Source organism: Oryx dammah, unplaced genomic scaffold, assembly GCF_014754425.2.
Source record: "Oryx dammah isolate SB20612 unplaced genomic scaffold, SCBI_Odam_1.1 HiC_scaffold_13, whole genome shotgun sequence".
Classification (NCBI taxonomy): domain Eukaryota; kingdom Metazoa; phylum Chordata; class Mammalia; order Artiodactyla; family Bovidae; genus Oryx; species Oryx dammah.
In genome coordinates this window covers 36,594,977-36,618,594 of record NW_024070197.1, presented here as the reverse complement: position 1 = coordinate 36,618,594, position 23,618 = coordinate 36,594,977, and positions in this window count along the sequence as shown.

The window sequence follows — 23,618 nt, the reverse complement described above, 5'->3', positions numbered from 1 at the left end:
AAGGCAGCTTGAACATCAGGGAGTTCCCAGTTCATGTATTGCTGAAGCCTGGCTTGGAGAATTTTGAGCATTACTTTACTAGCGTGTGAGATGAGTGCAATTGTGTGATAGTTTGAGCATTCTTTGGCATTGCCTTTCTTTGGGATTGGAATGAAAACTGACCTTTTCCAGTCCTGTGGCCACTGCTGAGTTTTCCAAATTTGCTGGCATATTGAGGGCAGCACTTTCACAGCATCATCTTTCAGGATTTGAAACAGCTCAACTGGAATTCCATCACCTCCACTAGCTTTGTTCATAGTGATGCTTTCTAAGGCCCACTTGACTTCACATTCCAGGATGTCTGGCTCTAGGTGAATGATCATACCATCGTGATTATCTTAGTTGTGAAGCTCTTTTGTATACAGTTCTGTGTATTCTTGCCACCTCTTCTTAATATCTTCTGCTTCCGTTAGGTCCATATCATTTCTGTCCTTTATCGAGCCCATCTTTGCATGAAATGTTCCCTTGGTATCTCTAATTTTCTTGAAGAGATCTCTAGTCTTTCCCATTCTATTGTTTTCCTCTATTTCTTTGCATTGATCACCGAAGAAGGCTTTCTTATCTCTTCTTGCTCTTCTTTGGAACTCGGCATTCAGATGCTTGTATCTTTCCTTTTTTCCTTGGCTTTTCACTTCTCTTCTTTTCACAGCTATTTGTAAGGCCTCCCCAGACAGCCATTTTGCTTTTTTTGCATTTCTTTTCCTCAGGTTGGTCTTGATCCCTGTCTCCTGTACAATGTTATGAACCTCATTCCATAATTCATCAGGCACTCTATCTATGAGATCTAGACCCTTAAATCTATTTCTCACTTCCACTGTATAATCATAAGGGATTTGATTTAGGTCATACCTGAATGATCTACTGGTTTTCCCTACTTCCTTCAATTTACGTCTGAATTTGGTAATAAGGAGTTCATGATCTGAGCCACAGTCAGCTCCCAGTCTTGTTTTTGCTGACTGTATAGAGCTTCTTCATCTTTGGCTGCAAAGAATATAATCAATCTGATTTTGGTGTTGGCCACCTGGTGATGTCCATGTGTAGAGTCTTCTCTTGTGTCATTGGAAGAGGCTGTTTGCTATGACCAGTGTGTTTTCTTGGCAAAACTTTGTTAGCCTTTGCCCTGATTCGTTCCGTATTCCAAGGCCAAATTTGCCTGTTACTCCAGGTGTTTCTTGACTTCCTACCTTTGCATCCCAGTCTCCTATAATGAAAAAGACATCTTTTTTGGGTGTTAGTTCTAAAAGGTCTTGTAGGTCTTCATAGAACCATTGAACTTCAGCTTCTTCAGCATTACTGGTTGGGGCATAGACTAGGATTACTGTGATATTGAATGGTTTGCCTTGGAAATGAACAGAGATCATTCTGTCATTTTTGAGACTGCACCTACGTACTGCATTTTGGACTCTTTATAACTATCTAAATAACCAACATAAACTGCATTTGTAGAAATCACATCCTCCAAAGAAGGAATTATATTCTTTTTTTTTTTTAAACTAAAGGTCTACCTTTCTTGACCCTGTTTAATATTGATATCTAATTCTTAAGAAAAGAACATGTAAAAAGAAGATGAAAACAGAATGTGAATTATACAGTCAGCCTTCTAAAAGCCTTTAAAAGCCCTATGTGTATTCACTCACACCAAAGACACACAAACACAACATACAGACAAATAACTTGCAAAAATGCTCCTTGCTATTCTGATTATGACTGTTAAGAAAAAATTGAATGTGTTTGGGAATTACTGTTTAGCCATTTAGAAAATGGGATTCAGGATTGATTTAAACAAGATAAGTACCTTTCAGTTCTTTTCCCTCTTGTTTTATATGGTTGCATTTTCTAATAATCATTTCCTTTGGCCCAATAGTATACCCCAGATAGATATCTACATGTTTGACATAATGAAACAATGTCATTACTCTGTTCTGAAAAAACTCCCAGTGTAATAATAAGCCAAATAACTTCTCATCCATTGCACACATCTGTGTCCAAAAAGGATGGAGAATTACGTAGACTGGAGCTATTTCCTAGTCCTCAGACTTCCGTATCTGGAAGTCATTTTTCATAGTGTAAGCTATAAATTGAGTGGCATAATTTGATGATGGACATAGAACTGTGTATTAGTTTTTATTTTGACAAAATCATTAAACATCACATAGGTTGAAAAATGAATCAGAGAGCCCTAAGCCTGCCTTAGAAGATTGCACTTCATAAACTGAATTGCTCACATGGGCATCATTTTGGTGGGAGTTATAGATTTTCTAGCATATCTCTGATAGATAGGACTAATATAACTTCAATAAAAACTCTGGATATGTCAATATAAAATTTTCCCTACCATTGAAAGACGAAAGGTACTCCAACTAATAAATTGGATGACAACCTATTCCTGAAGGTATACTAACATACATATTGGGTTACAACAAGCAGCAAAATCATTGAGGTAATAAACCACAGTCACAGAGGAGCCATTGAATGTTTCTCTCTATTGCAAGAGCCCAGCATGATGACTGTAGGCATAATATACCCCTATAATGTTAATTTCCAATAATTAACTTTACTACATGTGCAATGATTTAGAACTACATATAAACTGTACCTGAATGTCATATATGCCACTTATATTTATGACACTTCACATGAATTATATCATATAAACTAATTCAGTTTAGTTGCTCAGTCGTGTCCAACTCTTTGCAACCCCATGGACTTCAGCATGCCAGGCTTCCCTGTCCATCACCAACTCCCAGAGCCTACTCAAACTCATGTCCATCACGTCAGTGATGCCATGGAATTCTTTAGGCCAGAATACTGAAGTGGGTAGCCTTTCCCTTCTCCAGGGGATCTTCCCAACCCAGGGATCAAACCCAGGTCTCCCACACTGCAGGCTGATTCTTTACCATCTGAGCCACAAGGGAAGCCCAAGAATACTGGAGTGGGTAAACTATCCCTTGTCCAGTGGATATTCCTGACCCAGGAATTGAACTGGGTCTCCTGCATTGCAGGCAGATTCTTTAGCAAACTGAGCTATCAGGGAAGCACATGAACTAGTGGTGATGAACAAATCCATTAGGAGCCTTCAACTCAAAAACATGTGAATTATGCACTTTGAGTTTAATGTAACAGTTTGTCCATGATATATGAGCTTGATACCTAGACATCTAGGTATCTGGTTAACTGGTAGTGGTGCCCTTGGGTGAGTGAGAGCAGTTTAATCAAATTAGGCTTGAGGTGCTAGGTCAACTGAAAAATAGAACAAATTTAGGCCCCCAAATTTTGTGGTTGCATGAGACTATATTACTATATTACTCAGCTTTTCAGGCCTCCATATTGTCAACTACAAATAGGCACTTACCAAGAGCACTGCCAACGGCTGAACAACAAAGGCGTTTGCCACCTGCCTCTGTGGAGATTGAACCCCGCGCTGCTATAGCTGCTGATCTTCAACAACAAGGGTGGAGTGAGGCACTCTGTGCTCCAGGGAATCTTGTGGGACAGGTCTTTAGATAGTTGGATGTTTTTTAGGAACAGATTTTATTATCTCAATCCTCGCATTTCCTCATATCTAGAGAAGCACTAAATCCCTTCATGGTGACATTCAATCCTCATGACTAACAAAAAACCTTTTGTAAAATGAGTGCTTCATGGTATTGAACTCCTCCTCCACCAAAACCGTATATATTGTCTTTCCCCCACTGCTGCTTTGGAACAGTCTCTCAGAGCTATCTGAGATGCTGCCTCCCAGGCTGCAGTCCTCATTTTGCCCCAAATAAAACTTAACTCACAACTCTCAAGTTGTACATCTTTTTAGTTGACAATATCATTACTTGAAAATTGAAAATGATAATATCTCATAGGGAGGCTTTGGGGGTAAATTTTGAAGCAAGTAGCACCATCCTTGGTAGCTAAGACATGTTCATTTCTTTGCTTCATCCATACAGATCACTTTTTACCTTTATGACATACACTAATATGTCATTGATGGTGTGCCTTATTTATGATCCATTAGTTGATTTTCTCAGAGAAGGCGATGGCACCTCACTCCAGTACTCTTGCCTGGAAAATCCCATGGATGGAGGAGCCTGGTAGGCTGCAGTCCATGGGGTCGCTAAGAGTCGACATGACTGAGCGACTTCACTTTCCCTTTTCAGTTTCATGCATTGGAGAAGGAAATGGCAACCCACTCCAGTGTTCTTGCCTGGAGAATCCCACGGACGGGGGAGCCTGGTGGCCTGCCGTCTCTGGGGTCACACAGAGTCGGACACGACTGAAGCGACTTAGCAGCAGCAGCAGCAGTTGATTTTCTATTTTATTTATTTCTGGATAATTATTCCTTTCTCTCTTTGTGTTAGGGTTCTCTAGAGAAATGGAACCAATAGGAGATAGATATATTTATATCTATCTATATATCTGTGCTTCATACACAGATAGATAGGACTAATACAATTAATAAAACAGAAAAGCAACCAATATATATATATATCTATATGTATCTGTTTAAGGTAATTTATTCTAAGGAAATTGGCTCACAAGACTATGGAGATGAGTAAGTAAAATCCAAAGGTTATCTGTTGTCAGAATTCTGTTGTTTGAGGAGGTGCCCGTTAGTTCAATTAGAGCACTCAGCCAGTTGGACAAGGCCCACCATGTCAGGGAGGATTATCCACTTTACTCAAATTCTACCAGCTTTAATGTTAATCTTGTTTAAAAATACCTCACAGAAACATTCAGAAGAATGATTCAGAAAAAGGGTTCACTCCATATCTGGTCAGCATGGCCCAGCTAAGTTGACACATTAACTATCACACCTTCCTATACAGAAACCTATCACTGTATCTCCCCATCAAACATTTTTCATCTTTGTCCAGAAATCTACTCCTGGACAACTGAACTTCAGATTTACTAGATTTTGTTAGCTGGTATGCATCAAATTATAAAATAATCACTTTTTAAAAATTAAAATCCATATAAAATACATTTAGTAAGAAGGTAGGTTTTACTTTTATACTTTGTGGGTTCTAGTCAGGAACTTTGATTTTCACAGGTCTAAATTTACATTATCTGGAATATATTAAAAAGCTCTAAAATACCAGCTTCTATGAAAAATTTTTATAGTTTACTTTTCTAGTAATTTGTCCATGAGAAACTTATTTTAAATTGAGTATGCTTTTTCAGCAAACATAGTACCCACTTAAAAGTTATTGCAAAGTCAGAAAAGTTAACCTACCTAGAGCATGCCTTCAGTGAGATAGTTATTTTGTGACAACTAATTTAACAATTTATTCATTTAAAAATTAATGCACTTTCCTAATGTTATATTTTTAGACACTTAAATATTAATTCATATCTGTGCTTTAGTGTTTTTGATGTTAACTTTTTTTTTTTAACCTTTGAATTTCAAAATTGAGAATATTAGTGAATATCTCTTAGGGAGGTCACAGGGGTTAGTCTTTGAAACAAACAGCACAATGCTTTTAAACCTAAAAATCTTGTGTCTTTATTTCCTTAAAATAGAGTATATTTCACCCTGCAGTGACTTGACTTTTTCTTTCAGATTCTGTTTGTGGAATATTCATAGGTTGTAGGCATGGTGAGGATCATCATCAATAGAAAAACCCAATTTTATTTTGCTTTGAATTTGAAGAAACCATGTGGCCTGTTCTCTGTTATCCCCTGCAGCCATAGTCCCTGAACAATATAACTCTCCACCCTTCTAGTAATTGAGAACAAAAATAGGATTATCTTAATGACTAGTCCCTCCTTTATTTCTAAAGATAGGCATATAAGTAAGTTTATGAATGTCAGGATTTGGAATAAAGTGAAGTCACTCAGTGTCTGACTCTTTGTGACCCCATGGACTGTAGCCTATCAGGCTCCTCCATCCATGGAATTTTCCAGGCAAGAGTGCTGGGTGGATTGCCATTTCCTTCTCCAGGGGATCTTCCCGCCCCAGGAATCGAACCTGGGTCTCCCGCATTGCAGGCAAACGCTTTACCATCTGAGCCACTAGGGAAGCTCTCAGACTACAGTCTAAAGTAAAGTTTAAATCCTTCCATATGAGGCAATTATCACCATCTGATCTTGGTACAAGATCATACAAGAATGATCTTGGTAATCAGCATCAAAGATAAAAGACTGAAATGACTCCTAATTTTTTCTCAGCAGCTGTGATAGTTAATGGCCTCTCAAAATTGAAAGTGAAGGTGAAGGTAAAGTCGCTCAGTCGTGTCCCACTCTTTGTGACCCTGTAGACTGTAGCCTACCAGGCTTCTCCATCCATGGGATTCTCCAGGCAAGACTACAGGAGTGGTTTACCATTTCCTTCTCCAGGGGATCTTCCCAACCCAGGGATTGAACCCGGGTCTCCCGCATTGGAGGCAGACGCTTAAACCTCTGAGCCACCAGGGAAGCCCCAAATTAACTGTATCCTATTCTAGAAAATACACCCATTCTAAAAAATATGGCAATCCCCAAAACTCAGATTTAGTTTTCCTGAAAGACCACCTCTTGGGGAGGAACAATTTTTCTTCTGTGCTTCTAGGTTTTCTGGATGCTCAAAAAATAAAATTGACATAGAATAATAGATTAGCTTATTTGTTGTGTCAGGTCTTAACTGCAGCACCTTCATCATGTGAGAGCTTTTATTGAGGCACACAGACTCTCTAGTTGTGGTGCATGTTGTTCAGTTGTTGTGGTGCATGGGCTTAGTGGCTCTGTAGCATGTGGGATCTTAGTTCCCCAACCAGGGGGTAAACTCGTGTCCCCTGCATTGCAAGACAGATTCCTAACAACTGGACCACCAGAGAAGTCCCAACAGATAAAAATTGAACTGCTTATGTACAGGGGCTCCACGAAGACAATGAGACCTAAGGACAAGCTGGGCAATTGATATGCTATCCTGAGCTAAGGAATGGGACAGGGGCCTGGAGCTTCAAAGAGGAGGGTGATTCACAGGACTGTAAGGAGAGAAGATATTTGGCGATTAGATGTTTATTCTGCCATGCAAATAGGCCATTCAGAGAAAAAGTGATCTCTTGGAAACAACTGTCTTTCTGGGGCAGGCCCTCTATCTAAATTATTTTAGGTAGTTAAGGGAGAGGTAAACCTTTTTCTTTGCCTTAAGCTCAAAATAATCTGCATCCCAAAGTGTCACCATTTTGGGGAGGTTCATTCAGAACACCTTCAGGCTCATGTTAATTGCCAGTCTTGTCTTGCCTGGTAACAAAAATCGTTTAACAAAGTAACTCAATCATCCCTTGCTGCTTCTGCTTTGACTGACTCAAAGTTTAATTAGTCTGTCTCAAAACTTTTAAGTTCAATTTAATAAACCACACTCATGTCAGATGTTCTCGGAATCAAAAGGTGTCCAGGAGGTAGGAATATCCTCAAGTAGCTCCTATTGAATTGAAGAGATAAGATTTCAATGCCCTCTGGGATTCTAACTATGAAGCGAAGAGATGAAACCACAATGAAAAACAACGCACATAAATCTATATTAAATTTAAAATGTACTAGTGGCCTAAACGCTTAATGGAAATATAATGATAGAGACAAGATTGATTTTCCTCTGTAGTAGGTAGAATACTGTCTCCCCTAAAGATGCCCAGGTTATAATTTCCAGAACTTGCGGATATACATTACTTTGCATGGCAGACGGTATTTTGAACTTTGTAGATGTGATAAATCAAGGCATTTTAGATGGGAAGATTATCCATGATTCTTCAGGGTGGAGGTCCAAGGTACTTACAAAGAACTTTCTCAGAAGGTCAGAGTCTGATAGAGAGTTGAAAATGCTACATTGCTGACTTTGAACAGGGAAGAAAGGGTCATGAACTAAACGATTCAGGCAGACTCTAAAATATGGAAAGACAAGGAAATGTATTTTCCCCTAAAGCTTCCAGAATGAGTGCAGCCCCCAAACCTTGATTTTAGCCTGGTGAGACTTCTGACCTACAGAACCCTGAGGTAATAAATTCATAGGGTCCTAAATCAGTTTGTGTCAACCTCTTGCAGAAGCAAGAGAAAACAAATGCACTATTTAGGAAAACCTTCAGAGAGAACCTGGCATTTAGGTTAGGTTTTCCAGATAGAATGGAGGGTGGAGAGAACCATAATTAACACTGTTGAAAGAGGAGTTTTTTGGTTTTGGCTGTGCAGGCTTCTCTAGTTGCAGCACATGGACTTACTTGCCTCACAGCATGTGGGATCTTTGTTCCCCGACCAGGGATTGAACCAGTATCCCCTGCATTGGTGGGCGGCTTCTTAACCACTGGACTGCAAGGGATGTCCCAAAGGAGGATATTTTAATAAATTCCAATAATACAGTGTCAATGATAGTAGAGACTGAAGGGAATTTGTAGAATAGTCTCAGTTCAGTTCAGTCACTCAGTCGTGTCTGACTCTTTGCGACCCCATGAACTGCAGCTCACCAGGCCTCCCTGTCCATCACCAACTCCCAGAGTCCACCCAAACCCATGTCCATCAAGTCAGCGATGCCATCCAACCATCTCATCCCCTGTCATCCCCTTCTCCTCCTGCCCTCAATCTTTCCCAGCATCAGTTCAGTTCAGTCACTCAGTCGTGTCCGACTCTTTGCGACCCCATGAATCGCAGCATGCCAGGCCTCCCTGTCCATCACCAACTCCCTGAGTTCACTCAGACTTGCGTCCATCGAGTCAGTGATGCCATCCAGCCATCTCATCCTCAGTCGTCCCCTTCTTCTTCTTCCCAGCATCAGGGTCTTCTCAAATGAGTCAGCTCTTCACATCAGGTGGCCAAAGTATTGGAGTTTCAGCTTCAACATCAGTCCTACCAATGAACACCCAGGACTGATCTCCTTTAGGATGGACTGGTTGGATCTCCTTGCAGTCCAAGGGACTCTCAAGAGTCTTCTCCAACACCACAGTTCAAAAGCATCAATTCTCCGGCACTCAGCTTTCTTTATAGTCCAACTCTCACATCCATACATGGCCACTGGAAAAAACATAGCCTTGACTAGACGGACCTTTGTTGACAAAGTCAACATCTGCTTTTCAATATGCTATCTAAGCTTATCATAACTTTCCTTGCAAAGAGTAAGCGTCTTTTTATTTCATGGCTGCAATCACCATCTGCAGTAATTTTGGAGCCCAGAAAAATAAAGTCAGCCACTGTTTCCACTGTTTCCCTGTCTATTTGCTATGAAGTGATGGGACCAGATGCCATGATCTTAGTTTTCTGAATGTTGAGCTTTAAGCCAACTTTTTCATTCTCCTCTTTCACTTTCAAGAGGCTCTTTAGTTCTTCACTTTCTGCCATAAGGGTGCAGTCATCTGTATTATCTGAGGTTATTGATATTTCTCCCAGCAATGTTGATTCCAGCTTGTGCTTCCTCCAGCCCAGTGTTTCTCATGATGTACTCTGCATATAGTTTAAATAAGATATAAATAAGCTAAATAAGAATAAAGTCTATGTAGTGGTAAAATTGTTTTTCATTTCCATTTATTCACACTTGCATCCACAGAGGCAAATGTGCACACATATATAAACTATTGTATAACCTGTGTACTGTCACTGCAAGCATCTCATCATTGTTCTCCCTTGTTATCATGACAAGTCATTCAGCAGTTGTAGTTATTTTTATATCAGTATTATCATTTTCATTATTATTTTACAAATGAGTTTGTTCAGGCAATACTAATGAAAGGTGCCCAAAAATGGTCAGCCAAATGCTAAGCATTGCCTTCAGTATCCTGAGGTAATCTGGGAAGGAAACAGGCAGAAGTCAAAATATTTTATGTGTATGGATGTGAGTTTGAGCAAACTTAGGGAGACAGTGAAAGACAGGGAAGCCTGGCATGACACAGTTCACGGGGTGACAGGGCATTGGACATGACTTGGCAACTGAACAACAACATTGCTGACTTTATTTTTTGCCTTATTTTCTTCATATGTAGAATGAGACTAACAAATACTATCTCAGATGTTCATTCAGTCGCATAATCGTGTCCAACTCTTTGTGACCCCATGGACTGCAGCACACCAGGCTTCCCTGCCACCACCAACTCCTGGAACTTACTCAAACTCATGTCCATTGAGTCAGAGATGCCATCAAATCATCTCATTCTCTGTCATCCCCTTTTCCTCCCACCTTCAATCCTTCCCATTATCAGTCTTTTCCAGTGAGTTAGTTCTTCACATCAGGTGACCAAAGTATTGGAGTTTCAGCCTCAGCATCAGTCCTTCCAATGAATATTTAGGACTGATTTCCTTTAGGATGGACTGATTGGATATCCTTGCAGTCCAAGGGACTCTCAAGAGTCTCCCTCAAAACCACAGTTCAAAAGCATCAATTCTCCAGTGCTCAGCTTTCTTTACAGTCCAACTCTCACATCTATACATGACTGCTGGAAAAACCATAGTCTTGACTATATGGACCTTTATTGGCAAAGTAATGTCTCTGCTTTTTAATATGCTGTCTAGGTTGGTCATAGCTTTTCTTCATGATAGACATTAAAAGATGCAGTTCTTTTGATATCTCTGAGAGGGAGAAAAAAAGGAAAGAAATTTTATTAGACTTGTCTTCCCAGGTGTCAGTAGTGGTAAAGAATCTACCTGCCAATGCAGGAGACATAAAAGACATGGGTTCAATCCCTGGGTTGGGAAGATCCCCTGGAGGAGGGCATAGCAACCCACTCTAATATTCTCATCTGGAGAATCCCATGGACAAAGAAGCCTGGCGGGCTACAGTCCATAGGGTCACAGAGTTGGACACGACTGAAGCGACTGAGCACACACTTATGCACAGTTATTAGACTCTGTGAACTAGGATTAATGCTATGACTTGTACTATGTTTATTTCTCAACAGAACATATATTTGGTAAAATTTACCCTCTGATTTCCCTAATAAACTTTCTACTCTAAAATCCTAAAGAATAAGAACATTAGGGAAGTGTTGGTGTCTGTTTACAAAATGACATTTAATTTTATAGTAAAAGCTTCATTTTAGTAAGAAAAAAAAAAAACCAGTCCTCTGTAAACAAAAAGTTGCAGGTCTTCTCTGTTAGAAAGAACTGATCTTGGGTCACTGGAACTTTTTTATCCCCAGCATATGTTGATTTAGGAGAAAAAAAAAAAGAATTTCAAAATAAAACAGAAATTATTTCCCATTGACAAAACCAAAATGATCTATTTTAAAATATGAATTCATAATTAAGTTGTAAACAACAAGGATAAAAGTTCCAAATTGCTAAACAATATGGAACAATTCTATGAAATGGTTTAGTTAGCACTTTGAACTTTGCAAGAGAATGACAAATTTTATCGAGGCCAGTGGAAATGTTTTGCTTTTCATTTAATATCAGGATTAAAAGGGAATGGAGAATTAGCTAAAATGACTTAAGACAGAATTAAGAAGAGACAACTTTGAATCTGCCTAAGCGTAAAACATGACATGAGAGCAGGAGGAGTTCTAATTCTATTAAACATAGTGTCGTCAGAAGGAAAATTGAATTGGTCAAGACTCGTCAGATAATATTAAGTGAAAGAAGACAGCTAATGGTGTGTCACAGAGATCGATGTGTGGCCCACCTCTGCCCACCTATCGGCATGGCTTCCCATTGCAGTAGACAGATGTGTAAATCACAGGAAATTGGAAAAAACAGTCAGCTGCCCAGAGAAAGGTTTGAGAAGCAAATTCCTTTAAAATGGCAATACACTGCCACTCTTAGCAAGATTTTCAGTTTATAGCAATGAGTTTATAAAACAAAGGAATTTAATACCGTTTGCATAAATGGTTGTATTATAAATGCTCCATTATGAAAACTGATTTAATATTGACCCACTACTTTGTATTCAGACTTACTCAATGCAATCTGCATGTGGAAATACTAGATATTAACACATAGGTTAGTCATTTACTGTTAGCTACTATTATTAAGTAATATTAGTCTCCACTATTGTTTTAAATTATATTGTATCATTATATTCTTGTAATAACTTCTAAAGATGGCGACATTACTTCTACATATTTGAAGACTGAATTTTAGGGAGTTTATGACTGGTTGATACTTATGTTGCTAAAATGATAGCACAATTAAGATTCTAATCTCAGTTAGTCTCATCTTGGAGTTTAAGGTTTTTAACTACTAAATGCAAATACACATGTACACACAGAACCTATCCTGCATATGTGTGTAGACAGGCGTGTATCTATCTGTCTGTCTATACATACACTGTTGGTTGGAATTGTTCTTATATATCTTTTAGAACTGCCCCTTACCAGAGCTATTTGAGGGAGTGATAGGTACTATTCTTCAGGTGAGAATAGAGTGGCCTTGGACAAGGAGATCACTCAGGTAATAGGGAGAGATAGGAAGAAAGAAAAATCACTAAGGCTTATTTCTACTATGAGGAGGTAAAAAGAACCAAGGTTGCAATTTAAAGTCCCATGTATCTTTCAAAGCATTCTTAGAGGCACATTAAGCCAAAGTGAGAAATTGATATGAGATCTCACTGAAGTAGTCAGAATTTCTAGATTGAGGAAAATAAGTTCTGAAACTTACCTTCAGTTCTTTCGATATGACAAAATCTCCTTCTCCACTGACACAAAACATTCTTTTTAAATACAAGGCACTTTTCCCAAACGCGGTAGTAATTTTTTGCATATAAGTTCTATGTAAGTATACTGAGGTCTATGAATATACGTCAAGATACATCTCTCTGTAATATAGATGTATAAATTCTTGTTAGAGACCTTCTGATGAATGGAGTGATAAGGCAGAAATCTAACAGCGATAGCTTTGGGTTCAAATCTGAAATCTTAGTAAGAATTACTGTTTTCACTATGAAAATGGACATGTATGACAAATTTCTTAGGATTCTTATGAAAAAATAAAATCATTAAAATATATGAGTCTCAGAGTAATGACAAGTCTTATTATGGTTTAAAGGGTTTTTTTGTTTTCTTTTTTCAGTCTTCTTCAAATCATATAGTCATTTCAAAGGACATGTGAAGAGAGATACAGTGTTTCTTTGTTCAAGTTAGAACTTTGCAGCATCAGATAATTATTTTAAGTCACCCAAAGGAGAATGAAATAACAATGTACATAGAATGTGTGCTCTCAGTGTTAGTCACTTGGTCATGTCCGACTCTTTGTGACCCCAAGGATTGTATCCTGTCAAGCCCTTCTGTTCATGAAATTCTCCAAGCAAGAACACTGGAGTGGGTAGCCATTTCCTTCTCCAGGGGATCTTCCCGACCCAGGGATCGAGCCCAGGTCTCCCACATTGCAGGCAGATTATTTACCTCTGAGCCACCAGTGCTATCAGTGCATGCATTAAATTACCTCTGACTTCTATTGTGATTTGCACTAACATGCAACAGCATCTAGCTCTGTGCCTGATACAGCCTGGACAGACAATATTTTATAATTAATACATCTAAATTTATTGGCCATATGTGATATTCTGGCTTGTAAGTACAGGTTTATATCTGAGGATACAAAAACAAATATAACATGATTCATATCCCCAAGAACTTCAGAGTATTGGACAATGATGAGAGAGATTCAGTTTAGCAAATACATCATGTTAAGTGTTAACAATAGGATATGTATAAAGTTCTTTGAGGACAACCAACCTTATCCTTTGCAAATGTTGGATATCCTTATCCTCAGACCATGTTATTTCTTAAAATTCTGCATTGCTCACAAGTTAACTCAGAATTAAAGCCCAAATCCTTAACCATAACCTACAAAGCCATATGCATTTGTTTTCTCCATACAGTTCAATGATTCCCATCTCATAATCTTTCCCTCTTATCACTCCAATCCAACATTTTTGCTATTTCTTAAATACGGCACATATACTCCTATCTTAGGCTAACTGTACCAGCTTACTTCTCTACCTTGACCACTTTATTAGTGACTCACTTGATTTATCCTCTCAGCTCCTTCAAGTTTTTGTTCAAATGTCACCTTATCAATGAGGCCCAGTCTGATCACCCATCCAATCCTCTCAGTTCAGTTGCTCAGTCATGTCCAACTCTTTGTGACCCCATGGACTGCAGCACACCAGGCCTCCCTGTCCATCACCAACTCCCGGAGCTTGCTCAAATTGATGTCCATTGAGTTGGTGATGCCATCCAATCATCTCATCCTCTGTCATCCCCTTCTTCTCCTGCCTTTGATCTTTCCTAGCACCAGGGTCTTTCCAAATGAGTCAGTTCTTCACATCAGGTGGTCAAAATATTGGCGCTTCAGCTTCAGTCCTTCCAATGAATATTCAGGATTGATTTCCTGTAGGATGGACTGGTTGGATTTCCTTGCTGTCCAAGAGACTCTCAAGAGTCTTCTCCAACACCACAGTTCAAAAGCATCAATTCTTTGGTGCTCAGCTTTCTTTATTGTCCAACTCTCACATCCATACATGACTGCTGGAAAAACCATAGCTTTGACTAGACAGACCTTTGATAGCAATGATTCTGCTTTTTAACATGCTGTCTAAGTTGGTCATAGCTTTTTTTCCAAGGAGCAAGTGTCTTTTAATTTTATGGGAGCAATCACCATCTGCAGTGATTTTGGAGCCCCCAAAATAAAGTTTCTCACTATTTCCCCATCTATTTGCCATGAAGTGATGGGACCAGATGCCATGATCTTAGCTTTGTGAAGCTGTTTTAAGCCAGCTTTTCCAATCCTCTTGGCACTTCCTATTCCTTACCTTCCTCTGCTCTTCCTTTTGGTCTCACAGACTTCTAAATATACTTATTTTTATGCTTATCTTCTTTCTTCCTCATTACACTCTCAAACTCATGAAGACAAGAATTTTTGTTTCATTAAGGTTTGTTTCCATTTGTTAAGGTTTGTTTTCATTTGTTTTATTCATCTAAGCACTTATAGTTGTACCTGCTACAAAATAGGTTCTAAATTAGTATTTGTAGAGTGAATGGAATAACTACTTGGATTGTGGGAGTTATGCACAGTTTCACAGAGACAATTAAAATTGATGTGACTCTTGTGAATGAAAAAGATTACTGACCAGTTAAATAATTGCTTTCAGGCAGAAAAAATAATGTGACTATAATGATGTCTTTAGTTAGATATTAATGTATATACATAAATTTGGTGGGGGGAGGTGCAGTTTAAAACTGATCAGACTTAAAAATTAATATAAGTCAGGCATGACTGAGAGACTTGACTTTCAATTTTCACTTTCATGCACTGGAGAAGGAAATGGCAACCCACTCCAGTATTCTTACCTGGAGAATCCCAGAGACAGAGGAGCCTGGTGGGCTGCCGTCTACGGGACAGCACAGAGTCGGACGCGACTTAGCAGCAGCAGCAGCATACATCATATTAGGAGATACATTTTATCTTGATGGATTTTTAAAAGTTCTAAGCAAAAGAAGTTGTATTAAATACATCTTAAGTGATGTCCTTAGGGACATTACTAGAATGGTAACTCTTAAGGAGACAGAGATGACTGAAATTAGATTAACACTGGTGAAGATGAAGAGAAGTTGATAGGATTAAATAATGTTTGTAATATAGACTCAAAAGTTTCTCATAACTGAATGGATACAGGAAGCAAAGAAAAAAAATGAATTGAGAAATTGAAGGAGGTTTTCCTAGTTAAAGAGACTGGGGCTTCGGTAATTTGATTAAGCAAACAGATTATAATGTGGGGAACAATAGATATTGGGTTTAATTTTACATGTGGAGTAAATAAAGCATATAGTAGGGGAATAAAAGAAGGTAATTTGTATAAAGTTCTGAAGCTGAAGGAAGGAAAATTTGAAGAGACAAGGTTAATTGCTCTATACATAGAAAATAGAGTCATGGGCATGGATATAATCAATGAGTGAGAAATAGAGAAAATAACCAATAACATAAATAGAGAATAATAACCATTCGTGAATAGACCATGCATATGTATTATGGCAGAGCCATGTATAAAGGGCCACAGAAGAACAGAGGAAGGAGTGTAAATGCTGGTCGATTAAGAAAAGTCTTCATAGCGGAAGTCAGCAAAAAGGAATTTTACTCACAGGCTTTACAAAGACATAATTATGCATGAAAATATCATATAATAACCTAGGAATAGTTTACTATAACTAACATACAAGTCTATAGGTTTTAAAGTCAGAATTAAGACAGAAAAGTTAGCCTGACTTATAAAATTCCTGCACGATCTGGCTGCTGCCCTAAAATACGTCATTACTTTGCATATGAGCAGTGGGCTACTAATGAGTTTTCAAATTAAAATAAGAATGAAAGGATAACATTTTCTGTTTTGAAAAGATAATGTAGCAACTTTAAAGATAAATACACGGACAGGGGAATCAGAGATTCGAATGAGAGAGAATAATAATTAAGGCAAGAAAGGTTTAGGCTCTGAGCCCCAATAGCACCAGTCAGGAGGGAAGGAGAAGAAAGTACAACTGAGAGACATGGGGATGAATGGAACTAGGAAGGAAAACCTGACGGATGTGGTAGGTAAAGAGAAGGAAGACCTGAGAATGATCACAGCTTGGCTCAATGTTCAGGGAGACATTTTATTTACCAATGACAGGAAAACCAAAATAAATTTAATTTTGGATTGAGCAGATGTAGAGAGTTCTGAATTAGCACTTTCCACCATGAAATGGTATGAACTTGGGTAATCCATAGGAATTGTGCATTAAATTTAGGTATTCTGACTTAGAACTTGTCTGACGTAAGTTAACAATTGCTATAAGACATTGGTGCTATAACTCTTCATATTAATTCTTATGAAATGATTTAAATTAACTAAACTTTATATAGTGGGTTGGCCAAAAAGTTTCGTTTGGGGTGTTCCATTACATCTTTTTTTCCACTCTCATTTTAATTTTTTTAGTTTTATTTTTTATATAAATTTATTTTAATTGGAGGTTAATTACTTTACAATATTGTATTGGTTTTGCTATACATCCACATAAATCCAACACATGTGTTCCCCATCCTGAACCCCTCTCCCTCCTCCTTCCCCGTACCATCCCTCTGGGTCATCCCAGTGCACCAGCCCTGAGCATCCAGTATCATGCATTGAACCTGGACTGGTGATTCGTTTCATATATGATATTATACATGTTTCAATGCCCTTCTCCCAAATCATCCCACCCTTGCCCTCTCCCACAGAGTCCAAAAGACTGTTCTATACATCTGTGTCTCTTTTGCTGTCTCGCATACAGGGTTATCATTACCATCTTTCTAAATTACATATATATGTTAGTATACTGTATTGGTGTTTTCCTTTCTGACTTACTTCACTCTGTATAATAGGCTCCAGTTTCATCCACCTCATTAGAACTGATTCAAATGTACTCTTTTTAATGGCTGAGTAATACTCCATTGTGTATACGTACCACAGCTTTCTTATCCATTCCTCTGCTGATAGACATCTAGGTTGCTTCCATGTCCTGGCTATTATAAACAGTGCTGCGATGAACACTGGGGTACACGTGTCTCTTTCAATTCTGGTTTCCTCAGTGTGTATGCCCAGCAGTGGGATTGCTGGGTCATAAGGCAGTTCTATTTGCAGTTTTTTAAGGAATCTCCACACTGTTCTCCATAGTGGCTGTACTAGTTTGCATTCCCACCAACAGTGTAGGAGGGTCCCTTTTCTCCACACCCTCTCCAGCATTTATTGCTTGTAGACTTTTGGATCACAGCCATTCTGACTGGTGTGAAATGGTACCTCATTGTGGTTTTGATTTGCATTTCTCTGATAATGAGTGATGTGGAGCATCTTTTCATGTGTTTGTTAGCCATCCATATGTCTTCTTTGGAGAAATGTCTGTTTAGTTCTTTGGCCCATTACATCTTATGAACAATGTGAATGAACATTTCAGCCAAGCCAATAGATTACTGTGACTCTTATGGAACTTTTTATGATGTAGGACAAGTGCAAAAACAGTTTAAAATTATGAATTATCACTAAAATCTCTACTTTCTGACTACGATGGAGTGTCTAGTATCACACTGCATCTGTCATTCAGAATAACCATTAAACAGTTGGAAGGCATCAGAGAGCAAATCAAGACACAGGAGAAAAGGAGAGTGTCCTGAGGCAAACCCAATATTTGCTATTATTTTCATATATTCTTTCCCTCTCTCAGGTCATCTGCTTCTCAGGGTTAGATGAGACATAGAAGGTTGTAGCCTGGACCTTGGAGTATCATTCTAGGGCAGAGAAAACACAGACACACAGACACACCCCACCCCACTCCACCCCAGAACAGGAATCAAGGTATTCCAAGGCTTGAGAGAGAGAAAAGAAAAAAAGAAAAAGATCCCTAGGAGGGAAAATTAAGAACTATAAAAGTCAAACCTAATTTTGTTTAGTTTGATCACAAGCCACTGGCCAACCAATAAACTTCAAGGAACAGAAGGTAAAACTTTTTATTAAATGTTGATACCTGGAAGTTAAAAAGCTCCACAGAACTTTAGTAACCTCACAATACTGAGGAAGAAAAACAACTCCAGGGCCTGCTAGGGGCCAGGTGCTCTGGTAAAACACATATGGGCTCTCAATTTAAGCAAAAACCAGGACAATATTGTAAAGTAGTTAGCCCAACCCACTCCAGTATTCTTGCCTGGAGAATCCCATGGACAGAGGAGCTTGGTAGGCTACAGTCCACGGGGTCACAAAGAGTTGGACACGACTGAGTGACTTCACTTTCACTTTAAAATAAATAAATTTAAAAAAAATATATCCTGCTGCTGCTGCTAAGTCGCTTCAGTCATGTCCGACTCTGTGCGACCCCATAGACAGCAGCCCACCAGGCACCACCATTCCTGGGATTCTCCAGGCAAGAACACTGGAGTGGGTTGCCATTTCCTTTTCCAAAATAAATCCTAGAACAAGTCTATTCTGAGAGTAGGGCAAACAGGAAACAGAAGAGCCTAAAACTAAGCCTTGAATCAATTCATGTTAATTAGATAAGGCAATCAGGCTTCATTTCAATAGTTTCCCAGACAAAATCTAAATGATCTCTGAAGGAAGATAGTGCCATTTATACCTTCTGTGCTTTTCCATATACATTAAGGCATTTGATCAAAAATTACCAGGCAGAGACTTGTGCTTTCTCTTAGGATACAGAAAGTTGCAGGAGACAGTGCCCTTGCCTTAGGGTTTAGAAATGCTGGATCATCTACTAAAATCATGTTTATAAATCCCAACAGAGAGCTAAGAATTAGAATAGATCAAATGAACTGAAATATAGTTGAGTCCATTCTGGAGGATACAAATTCATGGCTTTTGTCACTGTTTGAGGAGAAGTGGGAAAAGAAAAAAAAAATTACTATAGAGGTGGGGGGAAAAAAAACAAAACAGTTTAACCTTTTAATGAATTTTCAAAGTTTAAGGGTGAACTGACATGGAAATTTAGAATCCTTGGGATCCAGAAGCAGAAAAGAAAATCTGTACTTACCTAACACTTCTTTTTCACCAATTGCTTTGAAGAAAAAATGAGAGTAGGAAAGAGACTCACTGTCATGCCCAGGGTGTCTGGAGGGTTCCTTGAAGACTGCTCAGCCCTCATGCCCTAACATCTGTGCTTTAACAGGAGTTTTTTAGGTTCTCACTCCTGGAACCTCCTTCTCTTTAATAGGAATACTGGTCCCCTCTCACTTCTCTTGCTACTTCATTACAACAGACACTTTGGTGATAGCAATGCCTGAGACATTCAGAACCTCCTGAAGGAAGGCTTGAGATTCCACCCTCAAATCACTGGAAAACTTTAGTGAACTGACTCTAAATAGTGCAAAATGAAGACCAAAGAAATCTATTTAAAATGAAAACAAAACTTGGGAGAAAAAAATGGAGGATAAATGATAAAATGTAGTTGTGGACTCACATTTAAAGGAAACAAAAACCAATATGACAAATAGAAAATAAAGAGAATGGTAGTAGATTTAGGCCCAACTCTCTTTATAACTATTTTAAATGTAAACAGTTATAAAATGCCATTTTAAAAGTGGAGATTATTAGCTTTGATATAAAAGAGGAAATATAAGACCTAAGTATATGCTGCCTGGACCAAAAAAAAAAAAAAAAATCCACTTTAAATATAAAGATGAAAGCAGATTAAAAGTGAAAGAATGGCAAAAGAGATACCACACTAGTGTTAATTAAAGGAAAGTTAACATGGTTATATTAACACTGGGGAAAATATTTTCCAGAATAAAGAATGTTACCAGGAATAAATAAGTTATTTTATTACCTATTTGTATGTATTTGTCTTTTTACTCATTTGCCTACCTACCTAGCAATCAATCTATAAATGTTTCTATTAATTTCCTCAGTTAACTCAGAAGAAACTAGGCAATCCGTTAAAAAAAAAAAAGCAAAAGTTTTCATCAGGCACCTTACCCAAAAGGATATCTAACATTACTATTCAGTAGGGAAATGCAAATTAAAACCATACACAGATACATTAGACACCTGCTGGGATGACTAAAATTGAAATAAAGATTATACCCAACAGAAGTATAATCAAATATCTGTAATGCATATTTATATGAGATCATTCATAGTAACCTGAACTAGAAATATCTTATAGCAAAGGAGTGATCAAACCATTGCCTCTGTTCTATATGTCATGGCATTCATAAATATCACAAACGTAACATTCAGGAAAAAATATTCAAAAGGATACATATGACTCCATTGGTAAATTTTCTTAAAAATGGGCAGAATTAATCTTTTGAGATATTACAGGTGCAGTTTACTTTGGGGGCATCATCATTGGCACAGAGCACAAAGAAAGCTTTTGGGTTGCTAGTAATGTTCAAATTTGGTCCACATTGTGATTAAATAAGTATATGCACTTTTCAAAAATTGACCCATTTATGAGTTGTGCACACTTTTTTGAATATATGTTTTATTCCACCAAAATGTATATTGTTTAAAAAATGATCTACACAACATTCAGAATCAGATTTTATCAGAAAAATGTCTTTGAACATTTTTTATTTTCATATAAAAAACTGTAAAGAGAATATAAATTTAAGACAGAAAGACATATTTGCCACTTTATTCCAGAAAAATAAAATCTTTAAAGTATAGTTTCTATGATTTTTGAAAAAACACCATAGTTATTTTCTTTATAAAAAGCATTAGCCCTGAAAAATAGAAATTGAGTATGAAAAATGATGGAGAATTTAGTGTCATAGGAAGAATGTTACATGTCTTTGCAAATTATAAATACCATAATACATATTTAATCACAAAACTGTTTCCATCTACCTTCCCTCCATTTAACATCTTAACTTCAAACTGAATAAAACACTCCAACTGAGAGAACTATTTTCAAGTCTGTCTTTTTTTTTCTCTTCTTTTTATTAACTAATGCATAGTTCGGGTCGAAACCATTTCTATCTTTTAAATTTATACAAATTATTTTGGATATTACTAAAGTTAAAAATGCATGAGAATATTAAACAGAGGGAGAGAGAAATAATGTTGCTGAATGTTTCATGATCAGCATTTCCAGTTCTGCTTGCATGTAAATACAAATGACACCCTGTCTCTGATTATGGACCACAAGTCTTACACAGTTGAGCAGACTTCGCTTCTTCGTGTTAATTTCTGCCCTGTATGAAATTCCATAAATGTCACATCTGCCACAGTCCTTTTCTCAGTCTAACATATGCTTTCAGTGAAGCTAAATGTTCATCATTATCAAATGAGAAAATCTATATGGAAGTGCTTTGGAAACTGTATAAATTGCTAAAGAAATAGATATAACCTTCTGTTGTCACTGAGGGGTCCTTTGTTTCTGACTTAGCAAATTAAGGCCACAGGGAATTCCTGGAAAAAGGGGAATCCTATTTATTGGGAGATAATAGCTTGCTTCACCAGTAATTCTGAGACCAGGTTGGGGACTGAGCCCTTTCAGAGGCAGAATGGTACCAAGGTAGGTCAACTGGTACCATTCACTTTCTTTCTGTAGACTGGGAACATTTGGAATACAGACAAGAAAACTCAAGGAAAAAGAAAGCTTTCTCTTCCAATTACAAGCAGGACATTTTGATGAAAGATACTTATAAACCTTGTTCAGTGGGGTCTTTGCTTTAATATAAAGTTAAGATATAGGTGACAAAAACCACGAACCCTGAACCGAGGAGACTAGTAGGCTTCATTTATCACAGAGAGATTACTCTGTTTAATCTGCTTTTCCTGAATGTAAGCCTTTCCCCTTTCTCCCAACAACACCCTCCCCATCCCAACACATAGAAGTATTTAACACTCAGGAAGGAAGGTGATCAGGCAATTAAGGTGTTTAGCTATCATTAGGTGCTCAAACTGTTTATTCCTGTTATTGCACACTTCCTATCTTGGTAGATGAAATATCTAAAAACAATCATTGCAAGGAAGAACTTTAAGTAAAATAAGATATAAGCAACTAAAATCCTGAGAAGCACTGAAACTTTATGAATAATTCTTGAATAGCGTGGTGTGAATGCTGCCTTGCTCGACTCAGAGTCTTTCAAGATGTTAGTTTCATGTTTTATTTAAGCTCAACATAAATGTTAACGTGGTCCTCATCAGATTCCTTTTATCTAACTCTGAAGACTGATGTGTTGATGTTGTAATACGGGAAGAGGGCCTTGGGGATAGACCTTAAATACCCATCCAGGTATTCTGCTAGGAGTTGTCACAAGTGAATGTATTTTTCAGGAGCTGAGTTGTAAGTCTGTTTGTCTCCCTCTACTACCTTGGTGGGGATATCTGCTAATCAGTGTTAATTAGTCTTCTATTTTCCAGTATGTAATCTACGTAAGTTTTATAGAGATATACCTGGTGAAATATCATCGTGTGATTTTTTTTTTTCCCGGAAAGGTTCTGCTAAGTAAGTGACTAATAAATTGTATGTAATGCAAACATAAATAAAAGGGAATGTCATTAAAAGTTTACCATAGCAGAGTCTCCACTGTGAACGAAAACTAATCTATTGGCCTATCTTCATTATGAATGGCTACTATTATGATTATTTCATGACCTTACCAGTCAGTAGTCCTCATGAGATATTTAAGTCCCTGAGTTATTTACAAATTAAGCTTTGGACCCCAAGTTATTTGTAAATCAATTAGTTGTTTGTTTCTTAGCTTAATATCTGCTTTGAGCAACAGTGTTCTATTTACTAATTAGGGCCCCTGGCTATTCTGAATGCTGTGTTGCCATTAGATATGAACAATGGAGAGGAAAACAAAGAAGATATTTTCATGATGTCTGTGTTTGGATCATTCTTACTACAACAGTATTTCATTAGTGTCATGAATTAATGGAAATCTGATAAGTATCATGCAACTTTTTATCTGACACTTGAGAAAACATGAATCTAACATTTGGTTATGTTTATCAATGCAGCATTCACACTAATTGTTTTAAGGACAATTTTTTCAAGATTTCTAATTTTTCAGTCTACTGACTGCTCTGCATATATCAAGAAAGCGATTCAAAGAGACTCTGAGCAGCTTTTCCCAGAATGCAGTTCAGTAGGTTACACATATAGGATAACTACAAAGTAGACATCCCCTGAAGTTAAATTATTTATTTTGGATGGATAAAGTGATGTTCC